The sequence below is a fragment of the Gymnoscopelus braueri genome (assembly GCF_963280865.1).
Source record: "Gymnoscopelus braueri genome assembly, chromosome: 4".
NCBI classification, from domain to species: Eukaryota; Metazoa; Chordata; class Actinopteri; order Myctophiformes; family Myctophidae; genus Gymnoscopelus; species Gymnoscopelus braueri.
In genome coordinates this window covers 2,403,991-2,419,385 of record NC_137605.1, presented here as the reverse complement: position 1 = coordinate 2,419,385, position 15,395 = coordinate 2,403,991, and the positions used below count along the sequence as shown (strand labels likewise).

Genomic DNA, 15,395 nt, shown 5'->3' with positions numbered 1-15,395 from the left:
CTGTGTCACTTTTTCATTTGAGCTAAAAAAAAAAGCATTATTTTACACTTTGGTTATTCAAAAATAGCAGATCTACAAGCTCATAGCGCGGCACCGAGTGCCGCGCTATGAGCTTGTAGGTCTGCTATTTTTGAAATAAATGGTGAAAATGTGTGCAAATCTTTTAATATATATTGTTTAAAGTGAACATTTTTAACTCTATTCTTTGCTTCTGGGGGGTCCCTGCAACAACACATTTTGAGATGGGGGTCGACGGTCAAATAAATACATATCATTTTGGGGGTCCTTGACATGAAAAAGTCTGAGCACCACTGATATAGAAACACGTTTTTTTTTCAGAATACTGTTGGGATTTAGAAGACATTTGCTTCAGGTCTTAATGGGTTAAATGTCAGAGTTGGCTCCAGTTGCCTTCCTTCTTCAATATAACAACGTTGTTCCAGTGAGGAAAGGTCTTTCTGTCTGTGTGCTGATCTGAAGCATTATGGAACCACTGGGCTACACGACTGTCACACCAGTAAATGGTGCATTTATATAGCATAGATTGGATGCACATTCACACACACACACACACATTACATTACATTACAGTCATTTAGCAGACGCTTTTATCCAAAGCGACTTACAATAAGTGTATTCAACATAGGTAGGGAACGGAAACTACTAATCACCAGAAGTCTTTAGTGCATTTTCTGCAAAAACAAGCAACCAAGAGTATACCTAGCGCTAAGGTAAAAGTGCAATATATCAGCTACCTATTTCCTTAAACAGATGAGACAAAATAGCTAAATCAAATGAGCATGAGCTAAAACAAATAAGTGTATCGACTAAACAACATCCAATAAACAATCCAGCAATAGAAAACAAGCGTTCGTACAACTAGTTAACAACAAGTAGGTCAGGCACACACACACACACACACACACACACACACACACACACACACACACACACACACACACACACACACACACACACACACACACACACACACACACACACACACACACACACACACACACACACACACACACACACACACACACACACACACACACACACACACAGATGGAGGCGGAAACCATACAAGGCACCAACCTGCTCAGCGGGAGCGATTAGGGGTTCAGTGTCTTGCTCAAGGACACTTCAACACTAACTCTGGGGGAACCCGGGATCGAACTGGAAACCTCATGGCTTCCATCCGGCCGCTCTACCCCTGAGCCACTGCCGACCAGTGCCCCCCCCCCCCCCCCCCCAGGACCCCCAGCTTGAGGTCACAGACCCCCAGTTGATACCATGTTTATCTCTGGGACCCCTAATCTACAATGAAATGTCTTCTTTAACTCTTGAGTGTAAAAATGTTACACTCATTAGTACACTCTCAGAGTTACAGACCTGTAAGGGTCCATTTGGTTCCATTTGTACACTCTCAGAGTTACAGACCTGTAAGGGTCCATTTGGTCCCATGTGTACACTCTCAGAGTTACAGACCTGTAAGGGTCCATTTGGTTCCATTTGTACACTCTCAGAGTTACAGACCTGTAGGGTCCATTTGGTTCCATTTGTACACTCTCAGAGTTACAGACCTGTAAGGGTCCATTTGGTTCCATGTGTACACTCTCAGAGTTACAGACCTCAAGAGTTACACATGGAACCAAATGGACCCTTACAGGTATGCAACTCTTGACTTGAGTGTAGACAAATGTAACCAAATAACTTTGAGAGTGTACAAATGGAACCAAACGGGTCCATTTGGTTCCATTTGTACACTCTCAAAGTTATGGGAGGTGCTTGAAATTAAAAAGGTTTGAGAACCACTGATCTATGAATAAATCAAAATTCCATTAATAATAGTTAACACATCAGGTGCCAGCATTTTTTCATAACAACTTACGTTGGGTGCCAGCATTCTCCCCATTGACTGCGCTTTGCTGTTTAAAGCTCTAGACTCCACGAGGAGCAAATCCATGTAAAAAAAAACATCCATTCATGTTGCGCGATGACCCTGGCTACAGCCTGGAACGATAACATTTCACTCGCGAGTTACAATGGGGGGGGATCGCGCATCGCGCATGACCGGTTTTCCCCACCGGAAACAGATTCGGAGATATAGGTATTTTAAAGAAGGAAATAGACAGGAAGTGGATGGCAGCCATGTTTTTTTTCCCGGTGATCTATCTGGCCTATCCTTCTCAAGATCACAATGGGTACTCCCAGAGCTGCTCTAGCCCCGCCCGTGTGGAGAAAAACGAAAAAAACAAAAAGACATATTTCACGGTCTGGACCGTGTTCGGCACCGGACCGCTACTCTGCGCAAACACGGTTCAGACCGTGTTTGGCACCCGATGTGTTAAAGTGCAGCTACAAGTTAGTAAAATGATAATCTAAGACATCAACTGAAGCATTCAACATATGACTGTAAATCACATCTCATCGTGTGATACATTACATGGTATCGGGTCGGCATAGACTGCCATGCTCGCCGATACCAGTATTTTCAGACAGTATATCGGTGGCATTTCTGATACTGGTTTCGGAAACAACTCTAAAAAACAATAACATTAAAACTCATTAAGAACTGAAGCCGATTCTACAAATGTCTTCTAAATCCCTTTCAGTATTCTGAAAAAACGTATGTTTCTATATCAGTGGTGCTCAAACTTTTTCATGTCAAGGACCCCCCAAATGTATTTGGCCGCGGACCGCTTGTAGATCTGCTATTTTTGAATAGCCCAAAGTGTAAAATACTTATTTTTAGCTCAAATCAAAAAGTGACACAGATGCGTTCCGGGTCTTAATGGGTTAATTATGAGGTCAAATGGCACCTGGATGAATACAATAACATTCATTATGAGGCTCAGGGGTTGACACTATGACGGTTGCCCGACTGCCCGTGGCAAGTGAGTAAAACGTTCGGGCAAGTGGAGTTTTATTTTCAGGTTGCCCGACGGGCAAAAAGTGCGTTTGAGTGGGGAAGCAACCGTCTTTAGTTGACTATAAACAGAACACATGTCTGTGGAATTTAAAATAAGAGAGCACAGTTAACCTAATGCAGGGTTTTTTTTTTTTTTGAAGAATGGAGAGTTTTCACTTTATTGCTACATAAATTAAAAATATAAAATAACAAGTGTGAACCGAACCCATAGTCATATTGTATAGCTATTGAGATATTTTTGCATAAATATTGAGGTATGTCCATCCACATCGCACTGCCACAGAATTCACAAGAAAAGTAAAAAGAAAAAGTGCTCAGCACAGGTCTCCGCCAGGTCAGGTACGTTATTGTGGCCTCCTGGTGGCGCTATAATAGGCCAATGTGAAAAGGGTGCCATTTATTCTTAGGTCTTTCACGGCAATCGGACACTGCATTCATGATTTGAGGCATTTTGTTCCAAAAATGTGTTTTGCTAAATTAGACCTGCTGGTGGCGCTATAACAGGCCAAGGTGAAAAGGGTGGCATTTCTTCCTCGGCCTAGTGGGAATGTGCGTGTGAAATTTCACGGAAATCGCAAGCTGCGTGCATAGTTTGAGGCTTTTTGTTCAAAACGGACCAATCCTGCAAACTTTGGAAGCCAACCATAGGCAATGAGGATGGAATATGGGAAATCGGACAGATTCGTGTTGATCACATGACTATAGAGATACTGTGTACCGATTTGCATGACGTTTGGATTAAATCTGTAGGAGTAATGTAAAAAAATGGGTTTTGCACAAATCGGCCTCCTGGTGGCGCTATAACAGGCCCATGTGAAGAAATTGGGGCAGAGGTTCTGAATTGGCATCCAGGGAGTGTGTGTGCACAGTTTCGGAGCGACCAGGCCAACGGTGTCGGAGATTAGCTGCTAACACACAGACAGGACGGACGGACGGACACACGGACGGACAGGGGGCAAAACATACTCTCTCGCCATGCCTTTCGGCCTGGCGGAGACAATAAGTGTTAACAATTAAATTTGCGGGCAAGTGGGCATGACCTTATAGTGTCAAGCCCTGATCATTCATTATGAGAGATCATCTATCTATCCATATATCTATCTATCCATATATCTATCTATCCATCTATTATTATCCATCTATCCAGGCAGCTATCCATCTAATGTGTCTATCTATCTACGTATATCCATCTAACTATCTATCTGGCCATCTACCTCTCTATCTATGTATCTCTATCTCTCCCTCTCTCTCTATCTATCTATCTATCCATCTACAATATGTATCAACCAAAACACAACCAACACTGACCAAAGAACATTTAGGGGGGTGTCTGACACTGAGAGGGTAACATTTAGACAGGGATGAGATCCTTTAGGATTTTTTTTAATTCTTTTTTCAAATAAGACATCATTTTGGCGTTCATTACCATTTGTGATTCATTCAACACAGTCATTCATACAGTATTGCATATATATTATTGTAGTGGTTCTCAAAGTGTGGTCCAGGGACCTCCTGGGTCACTTGAGGGGGTTCCTATTGGACCCTTACGGGTCTGTAACTCTGAGAGTGTACACATGGAACCAAATGGACCCTTAGGTCTGTAACTCTGAGTGTACAAATGGAACCAAATGGACCCTTACAGGTCTGTAACTCTGAGAGTGTGCACATGGAACCAAATGGACCCTTACAGGTCTGTAACTTCAGAGTGTGCACATGGAACCAAATAGACCACGGGTCCATTTGTACCCTCCAGGTACAGTAATAGTATATCAGACATAAAGTCCACATTCCAGATCTGACAGTGAGATAAAACCGGTTCCAGAAACAGTTCCAAATGTGATGGAACTGTTTCCTGGTTCCTCAAATGTTTAGATCCGGTTCTGGATATCAACAATTTTGAGGTATTTGTACTTTACTTGAGTATTTCCAATTTCCAATACTTCTACTCCACTACATCTCAGAGGCAAATATTGTACTTTTACTCCACTACAATTATTTGAAAACTTCAGTTACTAGTTACTTTTCAGATATAAATTGATATTATGAAACACACATTAACCACTTTAGCCCTATTTTAAACCTAGGCTATTTGAAAATAGCCTATCTACAAGCTCACAACGCGTCGCATCGCGAAGCGTTGTGAGCTTGTAGATCGGCTATTTTCAAACATTTTAGTACTTTTACTTTTGGTACTTTAAGTACATTTTGATACTTACATATTTTTACTCAAGTACATTTTTAATTCTGGACTTTTACTTGTAACAGAGTATTTCTATATTGCAGTATTGGTACTTTTACTTAAGTAAAGAATTTGAGTACTTTTTCCACCACTGCTGTCTGATAGGAACTGTACCATTCATTCTCAGAGTTAAATGAAGGGATGTTTAAAGCAGTGATATGATTAAAACAGTAACACTGTCCAAATGGACCTTTATGGGGGTCTTAGCTCTACAAATGGTACCAAATGGACCTTTATGGGTGTCTTAACTCTATAAATGGTACCAAATGGACCTTTATGGGTGTCTTAACTCAACAAATGGTACCAAATGGACCTTTATGGGTGTCTTAGCTCTACAAATGGTACCAAATGGACCTTTATGGGTGTCTTAACTCTATAAATGGTACCAAATGGACCTTTATGGGTGTCTTAACTCAACAAATGGTACCAAATGGACCTTTATGGGTGTCTTAACTCAACAAATGGTACCAAATGGACCTTTATGGGTGTCTTAACTCAACAAATGGTACCAAATGGACCTTTATGGGTGTCTTAGCTCTACAAATGGTACCAAATGGACCTTTATGGGTGTCTTAACTCTATAAATGGTACCAAATGGACCTTTATGGGTGTCTTAACTCTACAAATTGTACAAAATGGACCTTTATGGGTGTCTTAACTCTACAAATGGTACAAAATGGACCTATATGGGTGTCTTAACTCTACAAATGGTCCCATAAGGACCTGTCTAACCCTCTCAGGGTTACATTAGTACCATTGTACAAAGTTTAATTGAATAATGGTAACAACAGTAATGACATTAAATCAGCAACACTGTCTAAATAGACCTTTATGGGACTCTTGACAGCCAGGGGTACAGATGGAACCAAATGGACCAGTAGGAAGAAAAAAAAAGGTCCATTTGGTTCTATTTGTACCTCTCTCTGGAGTAAAACACAATATATAAATCTGACTTCTTGTCATTATATAAATATATGCAGAGGAGCTAACGATGCTAGCTAACGTTAGCCTCCACGGCCACACACAAGGGCCTGTACACACACACACACACACACACACACAGGCACACACACACACAGGCACAGGCACAGAGAGAGCTAACGATGCTAGCCGGGGTTAGCATCCCCCCTCTCCCCGTCGGAGGGACGTGAAACGCCGGCTGGGAGAACAACCGCCAGCCGGGGGTTAGCTTAGCATAGTTAGCATCGCTTCCATGATTCCACGCCGCTGTGGGGCTTTTATACATTTTTTTTATATAGCATAAAAACGTTCATATAAAAAAACCCAACACTAAATAAAACACGGTTAATAAAACAATAAAAAACACTGTTTAAAGACCAAAAGGACCGTTTGGTTTAATATTGTTTGTGTCACACACACACACACATTCAAAGGAAAGGAAGAAACGGGATGCTAAGCTAAGATGCTAACATGGGAGCTAGCTGGCTTTGGCTCGGCTAGGGGTGAAAAAAAAAGGCGAGAAAATAGCAGATCTACAAGCTCTCGAGACGTGGCGGACGCCACGCCTCGAGAGCTTGTAGATCTGCTATTTTCAGCGCGCGCCGCCGCCGCACAGAGAGAAGAAGAAGAAGAGGCTCGAGCGGAGAGAGGCTTCAGGTTTATGAAGGAAAAAAAAAAAAAGGAGGCGACGCCTTCCATGGAGAGAAAAAAAAACATTTAATAAAACATTGAATAAAACATGTTTAAAGACATGTTTATAGACATGTTTCTGAACATGCGTCTCGCGGGGCCGTCGGCCGGCGGAGAGACGGAGAGGATAGATGTGTAAAAGGTGTAAAAATGAGTTTAAAAACGGTCCATTGTGGCGGTTTGAGTCTTTCTTACCTTGTAGTGAAGCTGCTGATGCTTCAATATGGCGGCGGGGCTTAGTGCACCGTCTGGAGGCGGCCTCCAGAGGGCGCTGTGTGTTTCTCCAGTGGTGGGGGGAAAAGTAACTGAGTACATTTACTCAAGTACTGACTTGTACCTGTAACCTATAAGTATTGTTTTTGTTTGTTTTTTACTTTATTGGAGTATTTCCCTGTTTTCAGTACTTTTACTTCTACTCCACTGCTAACATTGCTCAGCAGGCAAATATTGTACTTTTTACTCCACTACAATTATTTGAAAACTTTAGTTACTTGTTCTTTGCTATTGTCTTATATATATATATATATATATATATATATATATATGTTTTTTGCTCTGGTTGCCACTGTTCTTTTTCTATTGTTCTATCTGTTTTTGTTTTTTTATTTTTTTGCTCTGTAAAGCACTTTGAGCTGCATTTATGCCATGAAAGGTGCTATATAAATAAAGTTTATTATTATTATTATTGTTACTTTCTAGATTTAGATTATTATCACAAAACAATAAACATACATTAACCACTAGTTCAGCCCTGTATACATTTAGGCCATTTGAAAATAGCAGATCTACAAGCTCTCAATGCGTCACATCATCGCATTGAGAGCTTGTAGATCTGCTATTTTCAAACGATTTTTATACATTTGATAACTTGTGAAATGGGACATTCTACAAAATGAGTTATTTCTACTTTTGATACTTTAAGTATCTTTTGATACCAATACTTTTGTACTTTTACCCAAGTAAATTTAGAATTCCGAACTTTTACTTGTAACAGGAGTACTTCTACATTGCAGTATTGATACTTTTACTTAAGTAAAAAATGTGAGTACTTTTTTCCACCACTGCTTTCTTTCTTCCTGCCTGGCTTGCTTTGCTCCTTCTTCATCGTCCTGAAGAGGGCGCTGTTTTACTGCTTCCAATCCGATTCCACTTTATTTATAGTCCATTGGTTCTCAAAGTGTGGTCCGGGGACCCCCAGGGCCCATTTGAGGGGGTTCCTGGGGGTCCCCAGACACAATTACTTTTAAGCCTCATATGTAACATTTATTTTAAAGAATAAAATGTCTATGATGACATATATAAGTAAATGAGTATATTAATACAATATAACTTATACAATCTGTATGGTAGAGTATGATAATACAATATAACTTATACAATCTGTATGGTAGAGTATGTTAATACAATATAACTTATACAATATGTATGGTAGAGTATGTTAATACAATATAACTTATACAATATGTATGGTAGAGTATGTTAATACAATATAACTTATACTGTATGGTAGAGTATGTTAATACAATATAACTTATACAATCTGTATGGTAGAGTATATTAATTCAATATAACTTATACAATCTGTATGGTAGAGTATGTTAATTCAATATAACTTATACAATCTGTATGGTAGAGTATGTTAATTCAATATAACTTATACAATCTGTATGGTAGAGTATGTTATTACAATATAACTTATACAATCTGTATGGCAGAGTATGTTAATACAATATAACTTATACAATCTGTATGGTAGAGTATGTTAATACAATATAACTTATACTGTATGGTAGAGTATGTTAATACAATATAACTTATACTGTATGGTAGAGTATGTTAATACAATATAACTTATACTGTATGGTAGAGTATGTTAATACAATATAACTTATACAATCTGTATGGAGTATGTTAATACAATGTAACTTATACTGTATGGTAGAGTATGCTAATACAATATAACTTATATAATCTGTATGGTAGAGTATGCTAATACAATATAACTTATATAATTGGGGTGGTTGTATTTTGTCTCCTTGCTCTTCTATTGAAACATTTAGATCGTGTCAAAGGTCATGTCAGACACAGGACCACCATCAATGTATAGTTCGCAGATACAAGAAATTTGACACACACACACACACACACACACACACACACACACACACACACACACACACACACACACACACACACACACACACACACACTTTCATAATAATAATGTAATAACGTTATGAATACAGAAGAAGTTGACGTATATACATCTGTAATCATGTGGACCAATCAGAAATGGCTCAGGAGGAAACAATGGATGCTTTTTTTAAAGTAAATAAACAATCCTGTGAAAAAAACCCGCAGGCCTTTTCTCTGCATCACAAACCACATGTTACCATGGAGACACAGACAAACAAACAACCACCTGTAACCATAAACAATGTCCTGTTTCATGTGTACTCTGTGTACTCTCTGTGTGTACTCTCTCTGTGTGTGTGTGTGTGTGTGTGTGTGTGTGTGTGTGTGTGTGTGTGTGTGTGTGTGTGTGTGTGTGTGTGTGTGTGTGTGTGTGTGTGTGTCTGTGGCTGTTCAGGAAAGCCTGTTTTTTAAGACTGACATTCCGTTGTCAATAAGCCTTTGTAGGAACAGATCAGGGCCTGTAATTAATCGTAATTCATTCTCGTTAACCTGCTCAGTCGACACCCATTCCCACAGCCAGACATGCTCTGTTGAACCCAGATCTTCACCCATTCCCACAGCCAGACATGCTCTGTTGAACCCAGATCGTCACCCATTCCCACAGCCAGACGTGCCTGTATTTACTTAAGTAAAAAAGTACAAAAGTATCGCCATCAAAATATTCTTAGTACCAAAGAAAAGAACACAATGATTGGCATCAAAATATCTCTGCTGTCCAAAATAATAGCTTTTCAGGAAATGATAAACAACACAACACTGTCTCATCAAAGTTGGTTTGGTGACTTAATACATGGTCAGATACTGGAATGTGTCTTTATATTATGAATGAATGAATGAATGAATGAATGAATGAATGAATGAATGAATGTTACAAACAAAGTGCTTTACAAACATCAGCAAGAGAGAAAGAAAAATAAGGGAAAGTAAAAACATTAAAACGGCATTTGTAATTAGCTGGTAAAACAAGTTAACCCATTCAGACCTGGAAAGCATCTGTAATTTTAGATTTTAACCACTTTAATACATTGTTTTCTACTTTGGCTTTTCAAAAATAGCAGATCTACAAACTCATGAACTTTGTAAAATATTGTGTTCCAGGGACCTCCAGAAGCAAAGATTTGAGTTAAAAATATTTTTGTTTCCAAAAAATATATTATGTATTGAAATATTTGCACAAATGTTCGAGATTTTTTTCAAAAATAGCAGATCTACAAGCTCATAGCGCGGCACTCGGTGCCACGCTATGAGCTTGTATATCTGTTATTTTTGAATAGCCAAAGTAATAATGGTCATAGCGGATTGAATGGGTTTGTAGTCAGCCGACAATGTCAGCACTGACTGACATACTCCATACTCCATACTCCAGTAAAGTGTAAAAGCTCCTCAAAATTGTACTTGAGTAAATGTACTCAGTTACTTCAGTTCCACCACTGGTGAACTGCTGTTGTTTCAGAGGTCACGGGGTCATGGGGTCGGAGGGCATAGCAGTGTATAAAAGCCAGGTTTAGCTCCAGCTGTATATGAAGGACCTGACTCTACCATGAAGACGTAAGTTTAACCTTTCATTCTGATATTATAGAGCATTCAAAAACCTTTCATGTCAAGGACCAAATTAATATACTCAAGTACTGCACTTAAGTTCAAATTTGAGGTTTATTTCCAATTTACAGTACTTTTACTTCTACTCCACATCTCAGAGGCAAATATTGTACTTTTACTCCATTACAATTATTTAAAAACTTTAGTTACTAGTTAGTTTGTAGATTTTGATCATTATTACAAAACATACATTAACCACTTCAGCCCTATATACATTTCGGCCATTTGAAAATAACAGATCTACAAGCTCACAAGGCGTCACGATGCGACGCATTGTGAGCTTGTAGATCTGTTATTTTCAAAAGATTTGAAAACTTGTGAAATGGGACAATCTACGTAATGAGTACTTTTACTTTTGGTACGTAAGTATATTTTGTGTTTGTGATTTATGTTGTTATAATGTTTAGTGTTCTAATTCCTATTTGATCTGCTTTTTAGTTTGCTTGTTTCATCACCTAGAGTTGCATTTGTTTGTCCTGTATGAATTCTCGATAAGACTGTATATAAAGGTTGGGTCCATAATGCATTGTAATCACATTTATAATGCATTACAATGCACATATGAGGCTTTATAACACTGGTTATGAATATATATAACAGGGTTGATGCAACTTTGATGATGCAGAGGGCCACTATATTTCCACACTCACTCCAGAGGAACACATTGCATATACTGTCTCTACGCATTTTAACTTTTTCCGCCATTCTATGTCACACAAAAGATAGCAAAAATAGCAGATCTACAAGCTCAAAACGCGTCGCGGCTATTTTTAAATTGTAATCCTGAAAAGTAACATTTGTATTTAATTTCAATGTGGCCCCCGGGCCACCAGTTGCCCATGTATGGTTTATAATCATGTATGACAACGTATATGATGTATTATTAATGCTGGTCATAATGCATTATAAGCAGCAAAGCACATTATAACTACCTGAACTTAGTCAGTTATGAAGTGTCTCTGTTATGCATAATTATAACGAGTGTTATATGAAGCATTATAAGTGCATTATAAATATGATTAAAATGCATTATAGTTACGACCTTTAAAGTTCTCTCTCCTGTTTGGATGAAATTGGTATCCTGACCTGAAAACATTTTTTTTCTATTTAGAGAGACAGACAGAGAACCCTGTCACTTATTCCACCTTTAACTCTGAGAGTGTATCGATAGAACGGGTCCATTTGGTTCCATGTGTACACTCTCAGAGTTACAGACCCGTAAGGGTCCATTTGGTTCCATGTGTACACTCTCAGAGTTACAGACCCGTAAGGGTCCATTTGGTTCCATGTGTACACTCTCAGAGTTACAGACCCGTAAGGGTCCATTTGGTTCCATGTGTACACTCTCAGAGTTACAGACCCGTAAGGGTCCATTTGGTTCCATGTGTACACTCTCAGAGTTACAGACCCGTAAGGGTCCATTTGGTTCCATGTGTACACTCTCAGAGTTACAGACCCGTAAGGGTCCATTTGGTTCCATTTGTACACTCTCAGAGTTACAGACCGTAAGGGTCCATTTGGTTCCATGTGTACACTCTCAGAGTTACAGACCTGTAAGGGTCCATTTGGTTCCATGTGTACACTCTCAGAGTTACAGACCCGTAAGGGTCCATTTGGTTCCATTTGTACACTCTCAGAGTTACACATGGATAAATTAACACTGAGGATTTATTTGTGATTCACTGGCCTTTTCATGCACTTCAGAGAAGAAAAAAAAAATACATACTTTTATGTAATTTTGTGAAAAGTTGTCATTTTGTGTGGTTGCAGATTGTGCTGTTGTGTGTTAACTCTCAGCCTGGTGACTGTGGCGCTAATGTCTCCAATAAGAGGTACATATTTAAACAATATCTCATATTATTTACACATCATACAGGATTGTGTGGAAGTTATGAATGAGGATGATTTATCTTTCTGTTGTTTTTCCATAAAGATCAAAGACAAAACGTTTTAAGTTTCCTGAATGGTGAGTCTGCACACTTTATATTTTTATGTTAAAAAAAAAAGGAAAAGGAAAAGGAAAAGCATAAAAAAATATCAGATATACAAGCTCAAAAGACACGTTTTGAGCTTGTAGATCTGCTACTTTTGCTATATGTTTTATCTGAATCTTGAAAAGTAACAGTTTTGGACCTGACAGCAATAATATGTTTTATGTTTCTCAAATGGAGTAAGTGGACCCCTAGGGGTGTGTGGTGGTACTACATGGGCTACATGAGAGTACATAAGTGTAACATGGAATCATTTATTTTACTGTTATGTAAACTTGTAACTTTCACTCCATTTCTTGTGGCTTATCATTCATTCATAGCATCAGCTGTGGTTTTCTCTGTCAGTTTGAGCATAATGTTGCATTCTGGGTAAAGAGGATTCATGCATTCAGACATCAGGGGAAAAGAGGTCATTAAAGTTTCTGTTGTTGTTCGATATAGAGGCTCTTAATGTGACCCCAACGGAGAAAACATTACCTGGACACGTTACAGGTAAATATAAACATAACAGGTCAAGTTTAAACTGGATTTAAACTTGACAGGTATAGGCTATATTAGGCTATTTTACCCATGAGGTGATGAGGGCTATGTCCTCATGGGTCAAATTCTCTCCTCTTACACTGTTTTTTAGAGTGTGATAAATATGTAGATGTTAGTCTATATATTGTTTAGTTTATGTTTCTCTTCCTACACTGTGTTTTAGAGTCTGATAAATATGTAGAAGTTAGTCTATATATTATTTTATTTAGTTGTGTTAATGCCTCTCTTCCTACACTGTGTTTTAGAGTCTGATAAATATGTAGAAGTTAGTCTATATATTATTTTATTTAGTTGTGTTAATGCCTCTCTTCCTACACTGTGTTTTAGAGTCTGATAAATATGTAGATGTTGGACTATATATTGTTTAGTTAATGTCTCTCTTCCTACACTGTGTTTTAGAGTCTGATAAAACTACACCTGAGCCAATAGAACTTGACCTAAACTCAGCAGGTAAATATTTAGTGTTTATTTATTTTCAGCATTGTCAACTATTTGGGAAGGGGGGGGGGTTGCAAATGGTTTGTTTAGGTGGAATAAAATGAATGATTTTCTCTAACTTAACACTGATTTGTAGGCCTTAAATCCTACAGTAGGCTAACAGCAGAATAATTCATGTATGCTTCCATCCTGAAACATTTTCCTCCAATAAAAGTATTCAACCTTGTGATATGGATAGTGTTTAATGGCATCCACATTCTGGCCCTGCTGTCATTATAGGTGAACATTCAATGGAAATAGTAGATCTACAAGCTCACAACATGACGCGCTGTGAGCTTGTAGATTGTAGATATTTTTAGGTTAAGTCACCGTTGTTATTTTATTTTCCTACTGAAGATTATTACAGACTATTACATAATGGTATCAGTGTTATAATTTAATATCAATATAATTCATAATTTTGTGTCATTTTGTCTTCAGATTTGGAGCATTCAAACACTACACCTGCTGCACCTGCTGCAGATGTCATAGGTGAGGTCATTAATGTGCTAATTAATGATGCATTAATTATTAATGATGGATTGAAATAATCATATTTGAACTGGGGACCCCCCACCGTGACAATCTCTTGGAATCGTAGGAATTGAGGCATTACATTTAGTTTGACTCCACAGATAAACAATGTGAAAATAGCCGATCTACAAGCTCACAACGCCTCGCAACGCGTGTTTGCCTCGTTCTTATATTATTTGACAATTTGGCCAATGTTTGACCATTTTTATAGTATAGTTTGTTGATTACCTTTGACGTAGTAATGGTCTTATTACTAGTTTTCTTTTTCATTTTAGAGGTATTAAAAAGGTCTTAAAAGTCATTACATTGTCACTATATAAATGTTTAGATACCCTGTATCCACTTATACTGTATGTACTGTATGTTGGTTTGTTTACTGTTGAGGGAGAAAACTATGTTGCACATTAAGTTAATCATCTGGGTTCCTTTTACAGAAGACCCTGAGCCTCCATCCACAGAGACTGGTGAGTCTAATGAACTGATGAGTTAACAACAACTACATGTTATTACTGCTCCATTCATCAATGAACTGATGAGTTAACAACAACTACATGTTATTACTGATTCATTCATCAATGAACTGATGAGTTAACAACAACTACATGTTATTACTGATCCATTCATCAATGAACTGATGAGTTAACAACAACTACATGTTATTACTGATCCATTCATCAATGAACTGATGAGTTAACAACAACTACATGTTATTACTGATCCATTCATCAATGAACTGATGAGTTAACAACAACTACATGTTATTACTGATTCATTCATCAATGAACTGATGAGTTAACAACAACTACATGTTGATACTGATTCATTCATCAATGAGCTGATCAAGTAAACACATAGTAGAATCTACATGTTGGTACGGTGGTTGTTTCATGCAGAATGTACAGGGAGTATAGAGAGGGGGCTCAGAACACATCCCTGAGGGTCTCCTGTGCTGAAGGTCAGGGGGTTGCTCCATGCAGATTATTGACAGATGATTGACAGATGATTGACAGGTGATTGGCAGATACCTCTCTCTACATTTCAGAGGCAGGAGGACCTGACAGAGGCCTTGGAGAAGACAGCAGAGGTTAGAGTATAGTCTAAACATCCTTTAAAGGAATAGTTCATTGTTTAATTAACCCTGTGATGTCTTTAACACACTGATTCTTTATATATTGTTTTGCTATCGTTATAATCTCGGCCTCTGATTTACTTCGATTCATCAAGTATTTTGTTA

The 15,395-nt window shown here is 38.2% G+C and overlaps 1 protein-coding gene across 1 annotated transcript in view; it reads right to left on the bottom strand.

The window, feature by feature from the left end:
- LOC308084103 (casein kinase II subunit alpha-like) overlaps positions 1 to 7,064 on the bottom strand; it is a 28,228-nt gene extending 21,164 nt beyond the window's left edge. Inside the window, exon 1 of the mRNA XM_080426604.1 lies at positions 7,020 to 7,064. The gene's annotated coding sequence lies outside the window, so the exon portion shown is untranslated. The remainder of the gene's footprint in view (positions 1 to 7,019) is intronic.
- Positions 7,065 to 15,395: the final 8,331 nt, after the last annotated feature.